The sequence below is a fragment of the Pteropus medius genome, unplaced genomic scaffold (assembly GCF_902729225.1).
Source record: "Pteropus medius unplaced genomic scaffold, Ma_sr-lr_union100, whole genome shotgun sequence".
In the NCBI taxonomy this organism is placed as follows: domain Eukaryota; kingdom Metazoa; phylum Chordata; class Mammalia; order Chiroptera; family Pteropodidae; genus Pteropus; species Pteropus medius.
In genome coordinates this window covers 4,849,019-4,870,451 of record NW_024350926.1, presented here as the reverse complement: position 1 = coordinate 4,870,451, position 21,433 = coordinate 4,849,019, and the positions used below count along the sequence as shown (strand labels likewise).

The following is a 21,433-nucleotide window of genomic DNA, read 5'->3' as shown; positions in this document are numbered from 1 at the left end:
ATCACCCAGTATTCCCGGCAAGTCTATTATTCAAGTGGTTCAACTAGAGATCAGTGGAACATAATAGAGAATACAGAAATAGACCCATATTGTACATACATGATCACTTGATTTGTCAAAGATGGCATTGTGGGGCAATGGAGAATACATAGTGAATGATACTGGATCATTAGATACTAACATAAAAACAAATGAATCTTTCCTACTTCACACAGTACACAAAAACCAATCCTCTATGGAATGTAAATTAATGTGAAAGGCAATAAAAATCAGCCTTCTAGAAGGTAGTATTGGAAAATATCTTCATGACCTCCAGGTAGGAAAAGATTTTTCAAACTGGTTACAAAAGCAGTAGCCATAAAGAAAAATATTTATAAATTGGAGATAATTAAAATTAAGGACTTCTTTTAATTAAAAGATATCATTAGGAGTAAAAAGACAAGGTAGTAAATAGGAAAAGATATTTGTAATATATATATCCAACAAAAGACTTCTGTTTGGAATATATAAAGAATTTCTAAGATCAGTAAGAGCAAAACAGAGAATACAATAGAAAAATGGGCAAAAGATTTGTATAAGCCACTTCATAAAATAGGATATCCAAATGGCCAATAAACCCCACAAATCAAAAGGGAAATTAAAGTCAAAGCCACAATAAGATATCCACCCACCAGCTCTAAAATTAAAAAGATTGACAGCGTGAAATATTGACAACTATGCATAACAACTGGAACTCACATGTATTGCTACTAGAAGTATAAATTGGTATAGCCACTTTGGAAAATGACTTGTCAGTATCTACCAAAATTAAACATATACACATTGTACGATGCACAAATTCTTCTTACATGTATGTAGTCAACAAAAATGTGTATATATGATAATCAAAAGATGTTTTTAAATGTTCATAGTATTGTAGTTTACAAAAACTGGAAACAACACACATGTCTATCAACAGTATAATAAATTATGGTATATTAATACAAGGAATACTATCAGCTTTGACAATAAACTACTACTACAAACAACACAGATAAAACTCAAACATAACATTGAATGTAAGAAAGCCAGACATAAAAGAATATATGATAAAAGGGTACATACTATATTATCCCATCTATATAAGGTTCCAAATTAGAAAAAATAACCTATAGTGATAGAAGTCGATGTTGTCACCTTTGGAGAGGGAGGAGGCTAGTAACTAAGGAGATATCTAGGTAGGACTTTTGGAGGCTGGTAACATTCTCTTCCTTGATGTGGGTCGCAAGTGACATACATATGCTCATTTTGTGACAATTCATTGAGCTGTGCATTTATGATTAATGTATTTTTATGTATGTTGTACCCATAAAAAAAGCACGAAAAATATTGACTAAGACTCTATGACCACTTTCTATTTCTAGCTAATACTTTTTAATTACTGGAAATTTTTCTCTACCATGTTTTTCTTTAATATAAATATCATGCCTTTTTTTTCTAAAAATGTTATATAAATCTGATAGGTATATTATTATATATCAGATTTATTATCTGATTTACTGATACTCTTCAGCATCTCCAATAATTATCAACTGCAGTTTTCATTAGTAATACTTTTTATTTTATTCAAGTTGAGCTTAATATATATTTTATTGTTCTACTATTTGAGAATAAAATTTCAACATTTAAAAAATTGTGGTTCTTGAACACCATTCTCAACTGATAATGTACATAAAAATCACTTGGGGAACTTGTTTCAAATGCACATTTCTTGTTCTCAGCAGAAATTCTGACTCAGTAGTCTTTGAGATAGAGACTAGAAAGTTCCATCTTTCACACACACTTTAACTGGCTGTAATACAATGGATCCTCCATCACTCTGAAACACACTCGTATGAGTCACTCACTTTGACAATTTCAAATTGTCCATGGTTACCGGGGGGAGTGGGGAGGGGAAAAAATTAAAAAATAAAATGTTAAAAAAACAAGTAAAAATAAAAATAAATAAAATAAAATAAAAATAAAAAGTAATTGTCCCTGGGTTCTTACTTTTTCACGCACTACAACAGTTTCCTCTGGTCCATAGCATTTGGGGAAGTGGAATGAGGAGTCAGGGCAAGGTTGGTATTCCTTGTTACGTGAATTTAACTACTTGATCTTTGTCATTTAATTACTTTGTCATTTCAAAAGATGTAATAAAAAATTTTAAAGCATTAAAAAGAAAGAATTCTTGAAACTCTTGGCTTCTGTAACACGACTTACCTCAAACCAGTTCATCTCAGTTTCCTTAGCAGGCTCTTTGTCCCTCTCTCTCTTAAGCCCATTTTCTCTATCCTGGGTGATCACATTCATCTCTGTGGTTTCAAGTACCATCAACGTGATGACAATCCTAGTTTCTCCAGTCTGAACTCCAAACAGGAATATTCAAATGTCTGTTGAAAGCATTCATTTAATTATTCCTTGGGAACCTAGAGTCAATATGTCAAAAATTGAATTCGACTTGGACCCCAAATCTATTTCCTATCTCCATGAACTACTATACCCAGGCAATCATGGCAGACACTTGATTCTGTTCCTCTCACTATCTACATCCAGAAGACTTTCAAATCCTATCTATTTTACACCACTGTTGAGAAATACCGATTTGGGCGGTTATTTTGAAAGAACTCAGTGATTGATTAGATGTGATTAATGAAGGTGAGAAAGAGTATATGAATTTAAAAACACATTTTTGAAGACTGTAGTTGTTATTATGAACTCCTTAAAGGCAAAGAATAATACAATCCCCTTTCTCTACCCCCAGTACCTGGCATCATACCTGATGCAGTGGAGGTACTCAGTACGTTTACTGTACAAATGCACAAATTAATGAATTGCTCCTCACTGAAACAGTCTCCATCTAAGGCACTAGGGACACCGTCTACATTCATTTCAACACCACAGAAAACCCTGGAAAACTAGATCTTGTTCGCTTACACAAAAAATATAAGTTTAACTTGAATAAGACCTCCAGAGATTAACTTAGTAACGTTCCAAAGAATTAATAGAAAATTATACATAAGATTAGAAGATTATCATCATAAAAAGTCAATTTCCACTTATTCAATTTTCCAAAAGATTAATTTTCTTTTAACTCTGGCACAAATTATTTTTATAACTATTTTTAGCATTTAAATGAATTCAAATGAGGTTATATCAGAATATTATTGTTTTTGGCCAACAGCCTTTGTAAAACTTACAAAGTAAAGAATAAATATGATGTGATATTTTGAATAAATGATAGGGATCAAAACAGAATAAAGTTAGAGGTCATATTTGAGTATAATAAAAAGTAACAACCTTTCAAAATTATGATGTCTAAAGTAGGTCTAGATATCAATCTTAGACAGTTAACCATTTCTATACTGTACAAGAATTGATAATAGTTAAATTATGTCCCCTTCTCAACTCTGCTATGTTCATCAATATTTCCTACCTTTCTTCAGTGTTCATATGCTGTTTTGGAGACAGGAAGAGAGAGAAAAGGCAAGAGAGCATGAGCAATTCTAAATATATGGGTACATCAAGCTATCGAAAGTCGTTTGTCATGGCAATGGGTATGGTTTCAGTCCAGATGTCATAAAGGCATGTTTGGCTTTTGAAAGAGCAATGTAAAAGAGAAAGTAATCTATTCTATCACTTAACTGTTTTTAACTGCACAAACTTATATAGAGCAGTATAATACAATGTTTTGAACAAAGATCTAAGATTATTGACTCCTTGAGAAAAGACTCCTTGAGAAAATATTTATTAGTCTGCAGAGATTGAGCAGAGATGAAACAGTCTATGGAATTTCAAACAGAATCCTTATGAGTCTCTAGCATACACGGCATAGTTACAAAACATGATTTTTATGGGGAATAGTGACTAAAATACATTAACATGTTTCACACTTCTATTTTTAAATGTTGTATATCCTTCTGAAAAAGGCAAAGCTGTAAGACAGATAACAGATCATTGGTTGCTAAGGTTGGAAATGGGGAAAGGGCTGATGACTACTAAGGGGCAGGACAAGGGAAATTTGGCAGTTGATAGAACCATATAATGATGGTGATAGTTACACAAACTATGTATTTGTCAAAACTCATAGAACTGAGCACTAAAAAGAGTGAATTTTACTGTACATAAATTTGTAAATAGAAAATGTTAAATTCCACATACATATAATCTATATGTATACCTTCCACATAATCTATATGGAAAACCCTCTAGAAATTCATTAAGAGGAAGGGAAACATCATTTATATAGACATAGATGTGAAAAAGCATTTCCATGAAAGGAACACATTTATTCTCCCCATATCTCTTAAGCCAATGTTTCAGAATAAAAACAGAAAGGATAGAAAATCCATTCCCTACTATCTTCCTCAATTTACCATTCAAGCTGAAAGGTGTATAATTTGTGCAGGTAAGTGTTTACATTTTTGACAATGGCTCGTGTGGCCAATATTCACTATAGCCATCAGATAGATGCTAAAATCTCCTCAGTTCACCAAGTGAAACAGAGCAGCTTGGACTTGAGAATACACCTCATTACTGCCCCTTCTTCTAGTCCTAAAACCAAAAGGGTCACATGTATGGACAGCATTTACTGTGTTGTATTTTTTCTCTCTACTTTGCTTTGTCAGCCTGCATAAGCTATTCTATAAAGTTTAATAATATGCTAAACTCAAGTCTGGGAATCAAATATAAAGTTCTTTCTATTCCAAAATTAGACTTAGATGTGTAAGATATGTGTGAAAAATCTATTTAAAGCTAAATGAGTCCATTATGCTAAAATGTTGGAGTCTCTTTTTAATTCATCATGTTTGCATTAGCTGCCAGTGGTAAAGAATGTAGACTGACTCATAAAGAAACCAATGGAAGATCTAGGGAAATTTATTTAAAATCTGGGTGGAGTAGGTATGGGGAAAAATTAACTTTTCTTACTAACACAAACCCCAAGAAGTTATCAGAAAAAAGAACATAGTGGTCAATAAGCTATGAAAGAATGCTCAGCCTCAACCATTATAAAATGAAATGTAAATCAAAACAGGATATCTTTTTCCTTTATCAGACAGCAAACATTTTTAAGTTCGTAGTCAAACATAGTTGTGGAAAGATGGGCATTCTCAAGCACTGTTCATGGCGGTGTATGCGCCTCTGAATAGTTATTCCCCAGCTAGAAATTTACCCTACAGTTACACCCAAAAACATATGCCAAGATATACATAAAACTATTGTCAGAGCTTCGTTAATACCAACTTATTAAATAAACCATGGCTTGTCTATAAAATGTAGTACTCTGTCACCTGAAAATGAACAAAGCGAATCTGTATTCTGGACTTGGAAGCATCTCCCAAGATGTGTTATTAAATCAATTTTTAAAAAATCAAAAGTGACACTGTCAGCCAAAATGGAGTAAGCCTACATTAGCCTCTCTGTCCCACTATTACAACTGAAAACTCTGAACAAATTTAAAAGCAACTACATGGGAACTGTGAAAAATTAATAATTGGAGCCAAATTGTACAAGAGAACAAAAGCTTAAGCTTAAAGAATGATCTATAATAAGAGTGAATTTTACAGCTTATTTCCTCCCTTATCAACCAGTTTTGGCCCAGGGGCTACCCAAATGCAAAACCGAGCAATGGATATAGGCAGCAAAGCCTCTGAGAAAACTCCATCTTCCTGGCACAAGAATTTGGAAAAATGGATCCCAGTGAGCTAGAGTGTGGGAGGACACCCCCTTTTTCTTCTTTGCTCTTCTCTTGTTTTATGTCCATAAAGTCTCTGAAGAAGAAAGATATTGATGCAGTAAAAAATATTTAAATAAATTTGTTGAAAGTCATAAATTTAGAGATTTGTGAAGCTCAGGAAACCCCAAATAGGATAAACTCAAAGAAAAGTATGAACAGACATATAACAATTGAATTGCAATATAACAAAGATAAATTTTTAAAATCTTGAAAGCAGCCACAGAAAAATGACATATTACATGTAGGAGAACAAAATTTTGACTGTAGAATTCTCGTCAGAAAACGTGGAAGCCAGAAAGGGGTGGGTCATCTTTCAAGTGCTGGAAGAAAAGAACTCAAGTTCTATAGCCAGTGAAAATATCCTTTGTGAAAGATGACAAAATAAGGACATTCTCAGATGGAAGATAATTTAAAACAACAGATTTAAAAGAAGAGAAACCTTACCAAGTATATTCTTTAACCACAAAGAAATTAAACTAAACATCAATAACAGAAATATATCTGGAATATTCCCAAATATTCTAAATGTACACAATATACTTCTAAATAAACCATGAATCAAAGAGGAAGTCTCTGGGGAAATGAGAAAATATTGTGCTGACTGAAATGAAAGTACAAGATATGAAAATTTGTGGGATGTACCCAAGAGTTCTTAAAGGGAAATGTACAGCATTAAATGTTTATGTTAGAAAAGAAAGGTCTCAATAATGAAAGTAAGTAGAAAAGAAAGAGCAAAGTAAATCTGAACTAAATAGAAGGAAGGAAAATCTAAGAAAAGAAAACTGATAAAAAAATTTTTAAAAATTTGATGAAACCAAAAGCTGGTTCTTTGAAGACCAATGATATTTTATAAACCCTGAGACAGACTGACCAAGAAAAAGGAAAAGACATAAATTAGCAATATCAAAAATGAGAGTACACCCTAGAGACATTAAAAGGATAAGGTGATACTACAAACAACTCTATGACCAAAATTCAACAACTCAGATCAAATGAACCAGTGCTTATAAAGACAGAAATGAACAAAACTCACTCAAAAAGAAATAGATTATATTTATAATAGAAGCAAGCTAATTAACAGATTAGAAATAATAAATATTTCTAATAGACATAGACTATTCCTATATCTATTAAAGAAATTGAAAATCTTCCCATGAAGAAAATTCCAGGCCCAGCTGGTTTCACTGGAAATGTCCACCAAACATTTCAAGAAGAAATAATATTAATTCCATGCTAGCTCTTCCAAAAAATAAAGTTGAGAAAACACTTCCCAACTCATTTTATGAGTCAACATCACGCTGATACTAAAACCAGAAATAAGACATAATTTTAAAAACTACAGACCAATATCCTTATGACCGTAGATGCATAAATCAACAAAATTACAGCAAATCATATCCAGCATATATAAAAATGTAATACACTATGAGCAAACTGGAGTTTATCCAAGGAATGTAAAGCTGATTCAATATTTGAAAATCGGTCCGTGAAATTCATTATTAAGAAAATTTTTTTAAATCATAGATTATCTCAATTGATGAAGAAAACAGGCCTTTGACAAAAGTCAGAATCCATTCATGATAAAAAAAAAAAAAACTCTGCAAAGTAGAAATAGAATATCCTCAACATGATAAAGGGCATCTATAAAATATCTATTGCTAACATCATAATATTTAGATTATCTAAGCCTTAATTATCAAATCTGTAAATTGAGGATAGAAATATTTGCCTTTTGGATTTATTATAAAATTTAAAGTTGTTAGCATATCCCTGGCACATTAAAAATGGTGAAAATGGTAATTATTATTATACACACAATAATAAAATTTATATTAATCACATACCAGCACTGCATTATTAGTTGAAAAGCTGCATAGCCCAGATCTCAAAATGTCTCTAGTATTATCCCAAAAAAAAAAAGGTACAAGTTGATAAAAAAAAAAAATCAAACCAAAAGGAAATGAAACAGGAAAAGGGAAATAATATCCTATGGTTACTCCTTATAGTAATGAGCATTAACAGTAACTTCCTAAAATCCACTAATCCACTCCATTGAAGAACAAAATGAAAACCATTGCAATGGATTTAAGAAAAAACCTGCTCACAAAGTTTCCCTGTAAGAGAATCCAATGCAGGACTTACAGTTTCAGACTCACAAAATGGGGGTTTCCCATTGAAGGTGTTACTCTTGTGGTTATGTTGTGAGGTCGTCCAGATTTCTTCAAAGTAGAGATTTTTATTGATAAAAACTAGGAACCACCTTTCATGCTAGAGAGATTAAACCAAGAGCCAGTCTATGTGAAAGTCAAAGGAGAAAAAGGAGGCTTGCCCACCCATCCACTTGCTAAGCATAAATCTTTTGATAAAGAAAAGTAAACTTTGAGTTTCCTACTTCCTGCATCCAATATTTAATAGACTTGTCAGTGATTCTAAAAGTTCAAGTAATATGACTGCTTCTAATACTTATGCTTTATTTCAGAGTATGAAATTCATACTACGATAAGAATGTTACCTTTATATTATGTTGTAATTATTTCTGTGTTACATATTTTTGGGTGTTTGTGTGCCTATTATGTTCTACTTAAGTCCTCTTGAGTTTTTCTTTACCTACATTTATAGTTTACTGATATACTATGAATCTAGCTCAGTTTCTACCACCCCCAGTAAGAGTTTTTAAGTTAAAATTAAATAATGGTTTGGTTTTCTTTTCATCTTGACTATCTCAGGCTATGACAAGAGTTAGTTTAAGTACAGAGTTTTAGTCTTTGAAATACAGAAACTCATATAGAAATAAATTACAGAAGGGTGGTCAACAATATAATAAACTTTACTGAATAACTCTACATATATTCTTATGTTAGCAAGGCTTTTAGCAAAGGAGAGTATGTGATAAAATCATATGGCCCAAGTTCCACTTGGAACATTTTAGTAAATATGAGCCTCTAATTTATTTTGATATTCTCACAGGCTCAGAAAATATGCAATATCCACATAGTCGCCATGGAAATAAAACTTTCTCAGATTATTCTACAGTCATTCATTATGACTCTCCACAATAAACTGATGATGTAAACACTATTATCAACGCTTCAAAAACGAATAAACTGAGAATCAAGATGGGTGACTGATCCCTCACACTAGGCCTGGAACACAAGGTACTTGGCTTCCATTTTTCATGAGACCACACAATCATGGCTGCCATTCCAAACCACAAAGACAAGAAGCAATGCAAAAATTTCACCAACAGAACAGGCTTTTAGAGAACTGTCGTCCTTCTGACCTTGTCTGGGCTGATGTCAGTCTGATTCTTTCCTGTGCTGCAATATGCATGCCCAGACTCTTAAACACTGGCACGCAGTCACTTTTAAACTCGGTCACTAAAACTAGTGTCATGAAATTGGATTCAGATCATGAACCTACTGGGAAGGTTCAATTTTCTCTATAGCATCTGACACGTGTGTGGCATTTGATCAATGCAAAATATTTTAAAAGAAAGCTGAGGTCTGATCTCTTCCTGTACTCCTTATCTTGGAAAATATACTAGTTAATTCTCATGATAACCTTGCAAAAGAGATTGGCACGATTTTCATTATTTTAAGAATTAAGAAACCAAAGTTACTATGCCTTAATCACAGAATTTAGAACTGAAAGAAACTAAAAATTAGCAATCTGAGCCTCCTTGTTTACATTGTATATCGTTTTCATTTCTACTCTATACCAAGTATTACACTAGGAGCTGAGAAAAAAACTAGAGAGACATGAAAATTGAGGACAAGTCAGGTTGCATGACTTGTCTAAGACTACTTAGTCTATTTTGAAACAGAAATAGTCCGTCCTTCAGGCCAGTGCCACTCCTTCCAGAACACACTAGCCTGAGATAGCAGAGTAAGGCGAGGAAAAGTTGTGGATTTCTCCCATCTAAGACCTACTCTAGCCCACCCAACATGCTGTGCCCTTTCCAGTACTTCTAATTTGATATGCAAAACTGACTGCTCTTAAATATAGTTTTTAGGCTTTTATTATCAGATCGTATATTACCCTGCAAAAGGAAAGAAAGGGTGTCAAATATTTTCTTTGGAAACAACGAGATACAGTGGAAAGAATGAAGACTCAAGATCAAGATGGACCTATTGGTCAGCCTAGGGAAACTCATTTAAGCTCCATGATACTTGGTTTCTTTGTTTTTTAAGTGTACAACAGAAAAAATACAAGGATATTGTGAGTTTAGAAATAATGCATGAAAAGTGCTTCATACTTAAAAATAAGTCCAATAAATAGTAACTATTATTATTATTTCTTTAAATATCACACTCCAGCTTTAGAAGAAAATTGTTCCATTTTTAGAATGCAAAATTTCTTTCCATTATTCCATTGGTCTAAGACAAGAAAATGCTGCAACCAGTATTTAAATTAATCTTTCTAATAGATTGTACTCCCAAGCTTGGTGGAAATTCCTCTAGCTAGCTAAGTGGCTCATCCCAACTGCCTGGCCTCAACTCTACACATTATAATATATGTAACTCTCTGGGAAAAATGCCACTGTACTCACAATCACTTCCTTTCCCAATTCCAGAATACTGGCTTTTCCTATTAACCTCTCAGTTTTCATTTTCAAGAAGATACTATGGGAGGAGACTACACATTTTATAGGCAAGGCACATAGTGGAAAGAGTATAGATTCAAAGACAGATCAGGTTCTAATCATAGCTCCTCTACTGTGGAATTTCAACCCATATGGTGAACTTAGGCAAGTGCCTTGGTCTCTTGAGTCTGATTTCCTTCTCTATAAAATGAGAATGATAATATATACCTCATAATATTGTAAAGGTTAATAAAACCATATACATGCAAAGCACCTAGCACAAAAGAACTCTCAGGAAATATAAACTATTATTATTTTGAAGGGTATTTTTATTTGTTCCTTCTAAGGTGAAATTGTTGGGTCTTTTACTTTGACCAGGTCAAGCAATATTATAGAATACAAAAGGACTTTATTTTTTTTAGCACAGACAACCTCACTACTTTCCTTTTCCCTGCATTTAAAAAAGCACCCTAACTAGCATTGACTTACTTCACAGGACTTCAGCGGCAGCCAACATTTTCTCACACTTGACAATCCAAGTGCCTACATTTAGATTCTCATTTTTAGAAACAAACCAATGTGCATTGTGTAAAGGTTCATAAACACCTCACTTTCAGAAGCATAGGTCGGGTTTCAATTTGAAGGATGCAAAGTGACTTTCTTTATTATCCTTTTCAACTAAGACCATGAAGTAGCCAGCCATAACAGATGTGATATTGGTTTTATCGGCCACTCCTGCTCTGCCCCACCACTTTAAACTGATTCAAAATGGATGAAGATTTTTCCAGAAAAACTGTAGTGGATCACCTGTGCTCACCCTCTCACACCATTACAAGTACAACTACTAATTTAGTTTTCTATTAGTTTTGTGAAATTCATAGCCTTGCTCTGGAACTATAAACTCTGGCTTTACAATACTAAGAAATAATTATTATTAACACAAAAAAATAGATTTAGAAAGAACAAGCTCTATTAGGATGTAGAAGTCTTAAGTGGGACAGAATTTCTGGGTCGATCCTAGCTTCCAAAGGCATTTGACTTCTCTCTTAAGAAGGAAAAAAAAAAAACACCAAAAAGACTCTGATCGATACAAATGAAAGATTCTCTTTGTTGCCAGTCCAAAAGACAAATTCCTCCTTGGGGAAAATTCTTCACTCCGTTAAGCAGACTCTTTCTACCAGCAAATAAACTAACAGAGGCATTTGTCTTCCCTTTTCCAGGTAATCGATTTCAAACCTGAACAGATATGAGGGGGGAGGCACTTTGATATATAACTGTCTTTTGAAAAAGTAAACAGAAAATGTCAGAATGTTCCACTTTTAGAATTATTTACAGGAGGTATTATGTTTTCTTGCTTGGTTGAATGCAGACCAAAAGGGCTGAAGTAAGGCTGGTTGGATAGTTTTCGATGAATTTCTGTTGAAAGATTTTGATAAAACATGGTGCCAGGGTTAAAGCTTTAAGATGTAGAAAGGTTATTCTGGAGATCAACCACCCTGGGTAACGTGGTATCTAGAGACCTGATAAGGTTAATCCAAATTATCCGGGAGATTACCCCTGAGACAGCAAACGGTTCCACAAACATCACCATTGCTATCCCAAGCACAGAAGTGATATGTTTCACTTTTGTTAGCATTTTCAAGGAGACTAAACCTGCAAATGTCAGTGAAATGAAGACCTGGGTTTATAGGCAAAGCTGTCACTGGACCTCTGAATTATGAGGCTAGACTTTCAGTAGTCGCCAAGCTATAGGTCAAGCGCTTTTAGGTCAATTTTCCCTTCTTTCGCAAAACCCATGATGAAATTTCAAAGGCTTTCATGTGAACTTTTATTAACTTATGTTAGTTTTGGGGGGAAAAAAAAAGGTAGGCAGAGCAAAAGGTGAAATTTCATTATCTTTGTCCATTGTTTTCTGTCTTTTTTGCTGCTCTGCCTGTAGGATCACACGTGGATAATCAATTATTCTGGGCATGCAATGGGAAAGCACGGTGAAAAGGCTCATAGGACTCTTAAAACATTTAGGGAATTTGCCACAATATTCAAGAACTAAAACCTTTCTCATAGTATACTGTAATACTTTTAACTTCTAAACTTTTTAAAACTAAGTTAAAATAGTTTAATTTTTTTTCAGAATTATTATACATGTTATGAGAGTACATGGGAGAAAAGTACAAATCTACAGATCATTAACTAAAATCCTTTATTACCTGGCACATAGTAGGTGCTCAATAAATGTTTGTTTGCAAATTCTATTCAATTTCTGTGTTAAAAACAAAGCCAAAGTGTAAGTATTAACAAGTTGTGTTATTTCCATGCCCAAGTGACTATTTATACATTGAAATAACTGTTTGGAAAATCAAGTTTAAAATATATCCAGATATATGAACATGAAAAGACATTATTATGTGAAAAAAAAAAAAAGAATTATCATATTGGTACAACAGTGATTTTTGTTTACCTTTCTGCCAAGTTACCTAATTCTAGCACCAGTATGGGGACATTATTCTATAAAGGCCAAAATTATGGTTGTTCTCTATATTCCATCCTAAACAAAAACTAAACAATCCATTTGTTTCTTTCTAGCTCCGCTGCCATCACCCCGTACATGCTTCTAGCATCTCCTGCCGGGCCTGCTATAAAAGTTTCCTAACTGATCCCTCTGAATTCTCTCTGGCCCCTCTAACATCTGATCAATTTACATTAAGGAAGTTTTCTTTTCAGTTTGCATGTCTGATTACATCATTTTCCCTTGCTTGTAACACTTCAATAGTTCCATCTGCATAGCTTATCACATTCATGAAAAGGCCACATATTTAAAGTTTAGCCTTACCTCCAAATGAGGCTACATATACAGTCACAGAGAAAATGTGCCAAGACTTAGAAAAGATGCTCATCATAGACTTTAAATTGGTGTCCCATTACCAACCCATACCACCAGTAGTACACTTTAACAGATATATTTTGTAATATTCCATTGTATATATGTTCCACGTCATCTTTATCCAGTTGTTTATCCATTCCCACTGAGGTTGCTTTTATGTCTTGGCTATTGTAGATAGTGCTGCAGTGAACATAAGGGTGCATATATCTTTTTGCATTAGTGTTTTGGATGTCTGTGGATAAATACCTAGAAGTAGAATTGCCAGATCATAAGATAGTTCTATTTTCAATTGTGTAAGGAACCTCCGGACTATTTTCCATAGTGGCTGCAGCAATTTATATTTCCAGCCATGGTGCATGAGGGTTTCCTTTTCTCTGCATCCTAGCCAACACTTGTTGTTTGTTGATTTATAGATGATAGCCATTCTGACAGGTGTGAGATGATATCTCACTGTGGTTTTAATTTGCATTTGTCTCATTGGTGACCTTGAGCATCTTTTCATATGTCTGTTGGCCATCTGTATGTCCTCTTTGGAGAACATACATGGAACACATATGCTATGGAATATTATTTGGAGAAATGTCTGTTCAGGTCCTCTGCCCCTTTTTAAACTTGTTTGTTTCTCTGCTGTTAAGTGGTATGTATTCTTTATATATTTGGGGTATTAACCCCTTATTAGATGTGTCATTTGTGACTATCTTCTCCCAGTTGGCAGGCTGTCTTTCATTTTGTTGATGGTTTCTTCACCGTGTAGAGCTTTTTAGTTTGATGGAGTCCCATTTGTTTCTTCTGTTTCTTTTTGCCCATAGAGACATATCCAGAAAGATGTTGCTAAAACTAATACTAAAGAGTTTACAGCGTGTGTTTTATTCTAGGAGTTTTGTGGTTTCGGGTCTTAAATTTAAGTCTTTAATCCACTTTGAATTTATTTTTGTATATACTGTAAGAAGTTGGCGCTTTTTTTTTTTTTTGCATGTATATGTCCCATTGTCTCAGCATCTCTTATCAAGAGGCTGTCTTTATTGTCTCTTTACAATATACATTGTATATTCTTGTCTCCTTTGTCAGATTGATGGACCATATAGGTGTGGGTTTATTTCTGGGCTATTTCATTACATTGAGATATTTGGGGCTATTTGGGCTATTTTATTACATTGAGATATCTATATGCACCCTTATGTTCACTGCAGCACTATCCATAATAACCAAGACATGAAAGTAACCTCAGTGGAAATGGATAAACAACTGGATACAGGAGACGTGGAACACATATGCAATGGAAAATTATTTGGCAATAAAAAAGAACAAAATCACACCATTTGCGACAACATGAGTGGATCTAGAGAGTATTACGCTAAATGCCAAAAGTCACACTGAGAAAGACGAATCCCACCTATGAGCTCACTTATTTGGATCTAAAGAACTAAATAAATGAACAAAACAGAAACAGACTCACAGATAACGGAGAACCAACTGATGGTTGCCAGAGAAGAGCGGGGGTTGGGGGTCAGGTGAAAAAGGTGAAAGGATTAAGAAATACACAGTGGTAACTGCAAAGTAATCATGGAGACGTAAAGTCTACTTTAGAGAATACAGTCAATAATACTGTAACGACTATGTTTAGTGCCAGCTGGGTACCAGACTAATCATGGGGATTATTGCATAAATTTTATAAATGTCTAACTACTATGTTATACATCTAAAACTAATATAAAAGAACATTGTCATTTTTAAAAATAATTAAATTGGGGAGGAAAAAGAAAAAAAGGGGATTATAATTCTTAGCAAAAGAAAACAAGACACGCTGCCTACCAGAGACTCACGTCAGACTGAAGGTCATGCACGGACTGCAAGTAAAGGGATTGGAAAAGATATTTCATGAAAATGGAAACAAAACAGCAGGGGTAGCAATATTTATATCAGACAAAATAGACATTCAAACAAAGGCAATAAAAGACAAAAAAGAAAAGACATTTCATAATGATAAAGGGATCACTCCAAGAAGATATAACCCTTGTAAACACTGATGCACCCAACATAGGAAGACCTCAATAAAGCAACTGTTGACCAACATACAGGGAGAGAGTGACCATAACACACTCACAGTGGGGGACTTTAACAATCTATGGACATCAATGGACTGATCCTCCAGTCAGAAAAGCAACTAGAAAACAGCAGTATTCAATGACAAACTAGACCAGATAGACTTAATTGATATTTTTAGAGCATTTCACCCCAAAGCAGCAGAATATATATTCTTATCAAACACACATGAAACGTTTTCCAGAAAAGACTACATGTTAGGCCACAAAAAATGTCTCAATAAATTTAAGAAGACTGAAATCACATCAAGAGTCTTCTCCAATTACAATGGTATGAAACCAGAAATCAATACAAGAAAACACATGCACACACTCGCACACAGACACATAAATGGATGCCAAATAAGATGCTACTAAACAATGAATAGGTTAACAACAAGATCAAGGAAGAAATCAAAAGATACCTTGAGACAAATGAAAACACAATGACCCCAAATCTACGGGACACACTGAAAGCAGTCCTAAGAGGGAAATTCATAGCAATACGGGCTTACCTCAGGAAACAAGAAATGTCTCAAAAACAATCTAAACTCATACTTAAAGGAACAGAAAAAGAAGAACAAAGAAGAACAGAAATACAATGAATCGTTAATGAATTATAGGCCAACAAATTCAACAACCTATAAGAAATGGATCAATTTCTAGAAGCATGTAACCTTCTAAGACTAAAACAAGAAGACACAGAAAATCTAAACAGACCAATTACTACCAATGAAATTGAAGCAGTCATCACCCCAACAGTAGTGAGCATGCCCAGCATCCAGATCTTGGTTTCTAAATTCCACTCTATACTAAAAGGAACTAGAACTTCTTGGATAAATGGCTGAATCCAGGGCTGGGCAAGGTAAGTACAGGATGAGTCTGGAACATATTTTGGCACTATAAGGTAAGAAAATGCTAAAAGAAAGGTGAAGATATCAAAAGGACACAGAAGCCAGCTTAAAGGGGCACCTTAAAGTCAAATGTGGGATAATTTGAACATCAAAATAATGACAGTAACAGATTATAAACTATTGAATAAAATGGAATTCTATGAGTCTATACTGATATAAATAAACAAATGAATAAATAAATAGGGGGAAAAAGGAAGTTCTGCTTATAGTATAATACCAACTAATAAATGTAGAAGGAACGATGGAATTAGAAAAAACACCCCTTAGAAACCATCACAGCAATAATTAATTCAAATACAATACATCAATGAATGCTAAAATTTGTGGGTTAAAGTGTGGTGAGGAACAGATATTTTCATAGTTTCAAAGTATTTCCACACAAAACACTTAGTTAATTACAAAGAAAAAAATAAGCAACTTTACAGTGGAGACTCCTGGGACACACTATGTTAATCAAGTGATCAGAGTTTATACCACCAGCAAGAAGCAAATCAGTATCATTTGTCATGCAATTGGAATGCAATAACACATCATCATTTCTGTAATATTTTTGCCAAAAACTGCATAACTGGATCATGAGGAATCATTTGAAAAACTTAAATTGAGAGATATTCTACAAAGTGACTGACCTGTGATCTTAAAATATATCAAGGATATGAAACTCAAAGTAAGGCTGAGGAATTGTTCCAGATTTTATGACAACGGGTTGCAGGATGTGATCTTGGATCCTTATGCTATAAATGATATCAATGGGGCCTTTGGGGAACCTTGAATGGGGTCTCTAGGTGAAAAGTATACAGGAGCTTATTGTGCTGGTCTAGCGTTTTTTGTTTTTTTGGGGGGTTTTGTAAGTTTGAAATTGTTGGCAAATAAATTATTTCTAAAAATCTCAACTACATGATGAAATAATTCTAAATATAACAGCAAAAAAAAATTCTGATTCGTACATTAAACAGAAAGTTCATGGAAATGTGATAAACCATTTCTCTGCTGAAATAGATACGTAAATAGGCAAAAACATTTATTTTTAATTACATCCTTATTAAAAGCTGAGAATCACCCCGTCCTTCCTTTACATAGTCAGAAACTGAGGCCCAGGAAATTAAAAAAGAAAGAGTACTATGATTTTTAACAGACTTACAGAATATAATTCATAGATAGTTTTTTAAAACATTCTTTTATGTATTAAAATTATTAAAGCAAAAGTCTGCTTTTCATAATGCCCCAAATCACTACTGTAAAGGGTAGACAAAGGGATATACATTTTAGAGATACTGACCTGCCTGAAATTCTATGAAGTTAGACTCAAAGTTTTTACTCACATAAGTGTCATTTCACTATTAATCTTTCATTAGAAATGACTATTCTTTTAACAGTTTGTTCCTCAAATTCCCCAGGGACTAAAAGAATATATAGATCAAATTAAAAACAGATTTGTGGTAGAAACGAGTTCCACGATGTTACTGTCGTAAATGTTGTGAATTTCTCCTTAATCTTCATCCCAGTCCAAATAAATACTCTTAGTCAAGCATACTAATCCCTATCCCCTTGGTTCGAGGACGCACAGGCCTCTTGGGGGTTCGGGGTGAGAACCCCCGATGATGATGACCTGCTAGAAGCCATATTATTATCAAAAGAAGGAGCCTAAGGATAGAGCCAAAGCTATGAGTGACACAGTGACGAAATAGAAGAATCTCAGTGTCCAATAACATTGTTTATCCACTGAATTCACCAACCCTCAAGACTGCTTTATTTCAGGATTTTCAATTATAAAAAGTAACAAATACCCTTATTTAGACCAGTCTGAGATGGGTTTTCTGTTGTAGCCAAAAATCTCTTGATACATATACATCAATGAAAAAAGTATAAGATCAGAGAAACTTTACTATAAGAGAATAAATCTTAAAATATACATTAGAATATCAGTCATAGACTCAAATCACTTAAGAGGTTCCATATCTCAACCAGTTTCTGGAAGGTCACAGTACTTGCAGGTGGATTTTGTTAAGAGTCGGAGTCGAGAGTTGTCACACAGGCCTAGCACCGGGCCCAGTCCACAGAGGATAGAGGAGTGGCGTGAAGAGACCCAAACCAATCGACGGATTACAAAACTACAGCTTTTTTGTCCTGGGGAAAGCCCCACATTTCTTATTTAAGTAAAACATCAATAACACATTCTGCCTCAAGGTTTTTTCTAAATTCCTATAATTCACTGCTTAGTATCCCAAGACGTCAGTCAAGCCCAGATTACAGAGGTGAAGAAAATGCTCCATCAAGGTCACTGTGGAGAGCAGTCAACATAAGTTGTTTGTTAAAAATGTCTGCTCCGAACACCAAACCCCAGGACCACGTCAAAGCACCCACCCTAGTAGCCATGCTTGACCTTTAGGTTGGTGTGCACTGAACGCTGAGTTGGAGGACTGTCAGATGGAGCGGAGAGATGAGATAATAGCCCAGAGATAACGTTAAATGGGTTCCTACCCAGCCAAAGCTATCAGGTTTCTCTGAAGGGGCATGTGACTTCACTGAGGTATCAGTTTACTTAGGTCTCTGCCATTTGTCTGGGAGGAGATTACATGTAGAGGGATTGCCATCTGCTGGTGGCTCTCTTCTTAGGGGCAGATACCCTTGAACTTTTGGGACTGTGCCTTACCCCAAAGCACACACAGTCACTCAGCAAATGGTAGTTTCTTTCTCATTGTTAAAATTAGACTGTCTTTTTCTGTCAACTAGACAGATAAAAAATTCTCTGGAATTCAAGCATGGTATCTCAAAACACAAAAGAGAAAAAAAAAAGCCTTTTGCAAGAATAGCAGTTTTTGTTCAAGTGGTACACTAAAATCCTGCAGAAAAATTGCCTTCATGTTTAAGCTAGTATTAACAAATTTTTATGAAAAAGATGGTGACATCTATGCTTGGGGATTATACACAGACATGAGGGACACTGCTTTATCTGAGCACACAGTTAAAGACCAAGTCTTAAAATCTCCTGAGAGGTCTAATCTCTTGGAGAATATATCTTCCATGTGGTATACCAAAAAAAAGAGAGAGACAGACAGAGAGACAGAGAGAGACAGAGAGAACACTGGTTTCCAAGCATAAAGCTGCAATTCAGCCTTCAAAACAGAGGTTAAAATTCCCTTTTTTAGTGAAATACCTTGGAGCTGTACTACTCCAAGTAGGTAAGGTTCGGTCCTCAGGACACAGGATACAGTTTTTAGACTTGAAATTTTCCTCACTATCTTCTCAGGTACACCAGTACGTCACATGGGTGTAATAAATATGGAATTACGTCCTATTATTTCGCCCGTACTTCATTCTCCAGAGCAACACTCTGTAAGAACATCGCAGGACCTCTGTGTCAGGGAACAACCCCTCAAAATACACCAGTCTGAGCTACTTTCTTTAATGTACAGTAACAGAAGGTACAAAAATTAAAAAGGATAATAAGTCTTAAAAAGGAAGGACATCCTGTCACATGCTACGACACGGATAAACCTTGAGGACATTATGCTAAATGAAATACGCCGGTCACAGAAGGGTTAATGCTGTATGATTCTACTTATATGAGGGGTCTAAAATAGTCAAATTCATAGAAACAGAAAGTAAAAAGGTGGTTGCCAAGGGCTGGGGGGAGTTGGAATTAGTGTTTAATGGTTATAGAGTTTCAGATTTGCAAAATGAAAAAGTTCTAGAGATCTGTTTCACAACAATGTGAATATACTTAACACTACTGAACTGTACACTTAAAATGGTTAAAATGGTAAATTTATGTTAAATGTTTTATTTTATCACAATAAAAAAGGATAAGCAAAAATATTAGTGGCTGATAACACAGTCTATAAGTGAAGGCTAAAGGATCTGCTAGCACATATTTAGTCTGACAACACGGAGCATTCGAGGTCACTTAATCACATGGATTTGAAAATGTCTCATAAAGAGCAAACCCTTGATCTGTTTCTGTACCTTGCAGAGGACATATAATGAAACTAACTAAAACCACAGAGCAGAGGCAGGATGTAGTAGAAAGAACGATCAAACGGAGTCAGAAGTTCCACTCTACCTCTAACTCTGTGACCTTGGACAAATTAAGTATCAGAGAGAACCACATATCTTTGAGGTTACATGGACTACAGGGATGATCTGACTGCTTTTGACTCTCATTTTTGTTTATTTCTGTTGACCGATTGCATAAATTTGAGCCAATTAGTTAACATCCCTGAGCCTGTTTTCTCGTTTGTAATGCAGGGATAACGACACCTATCTGTCAGAATTGTTATAAGGCCATGAAATCGAACAGTGACAAAAATGCCCTTAACAAAATGCCCAATATATAGCAGACATTCAGTAAGTGCTCGTTCCCTTAGTCTTCTGCAGTCTGTGACCTTGTCTGTAGGAAAATGGAGGGTTATGATACCTACCTAACAAAACAACACCGTAAAATACCTAATACATACTCTTTCTCTGCCTTCTCTGAGCCTCAACTTTACCATCTTTAAAATGGGTGCAATAATACATAACTCATGGGAGAGTTTTGAGAATAGAGAATAATATTGTTCTGCACTGGATATGGCACATATTAAGTATTCAACAAATCTATTATCATCAATACTATTCTTGCTTAGGAATGTATTTAACAATCATATCTTGAAAAATATTAACTATAATCATACCTGGTCCTAGATCTGCTGGTCTTTTTAGCAGATCTTGAAGTCGTCTCTAAAGGAACAAAAATTTTTGTCACTAACAGTAATACCAAACGACTGGACTTTTGTCTCAGTGATAATATTCAAGGAGATTTCAAGCCTTAACTAGGAAGCTGATTTTCAGTAACAGTGAAGGATCATGAACATGTAAACGAGGGATACTGGTTAAAAACCTTATTTGGCATCAATATTAGTTGATAACTGTTTTCACCATCCTTATATTATCTGCTTCTAATTAGGTCAATGTTGAAATGGAGAAAGAGAGGGAACATGCATCATCCGTGGCCTGCTCAGTGACCCTAAGAGAACACTGCTTCTTTCTCAATTTACAAGACCCCTTGAAAGCCAAGGATAACAATAACTCAATAGGTGTTCTTGTTGCCTCCAAACCAGACTTGAGACCAGCACTACCAGGACTGGACTAATTGTGAAGTTTGCTGAGTTTGTTTCTCTTGCTCCACTTCCCTGCTTTCAGTCCCTAATCCCTCAACTTCTTATTCTTTGAGTCCTTTTC

General features: G+C 34.7%; 1 long non-coding RNA gene across 1 annotated transcript in view; it reads right to left on the bottom strand.

Annotated features, from left to right (window-relative positions):
- LOC120585480 (uncharacterized) overlaps positions 1-19,197 on the bottom strand; it is a 160,128-nt gene extending 140,931 nt beyond the window's left edge. Inside the window, exons 1-2 of the long non-coding RNA XR_005648337.1 lie at positions 19,187-19,197; positions 2,242-2,411 (exon numbers count right to left, since the gene is read on the bottom strand). This is a non-coding gene — a long non-coding RNA (uncharacterized LOC120585480). The remainder of the gene's footprint in view (positions 1-2,241; positions 2,412-19,186) is intronic.
- Between the last annotated feature and the right edge of the window lie 2,236 nt (positions 19,198-21,433).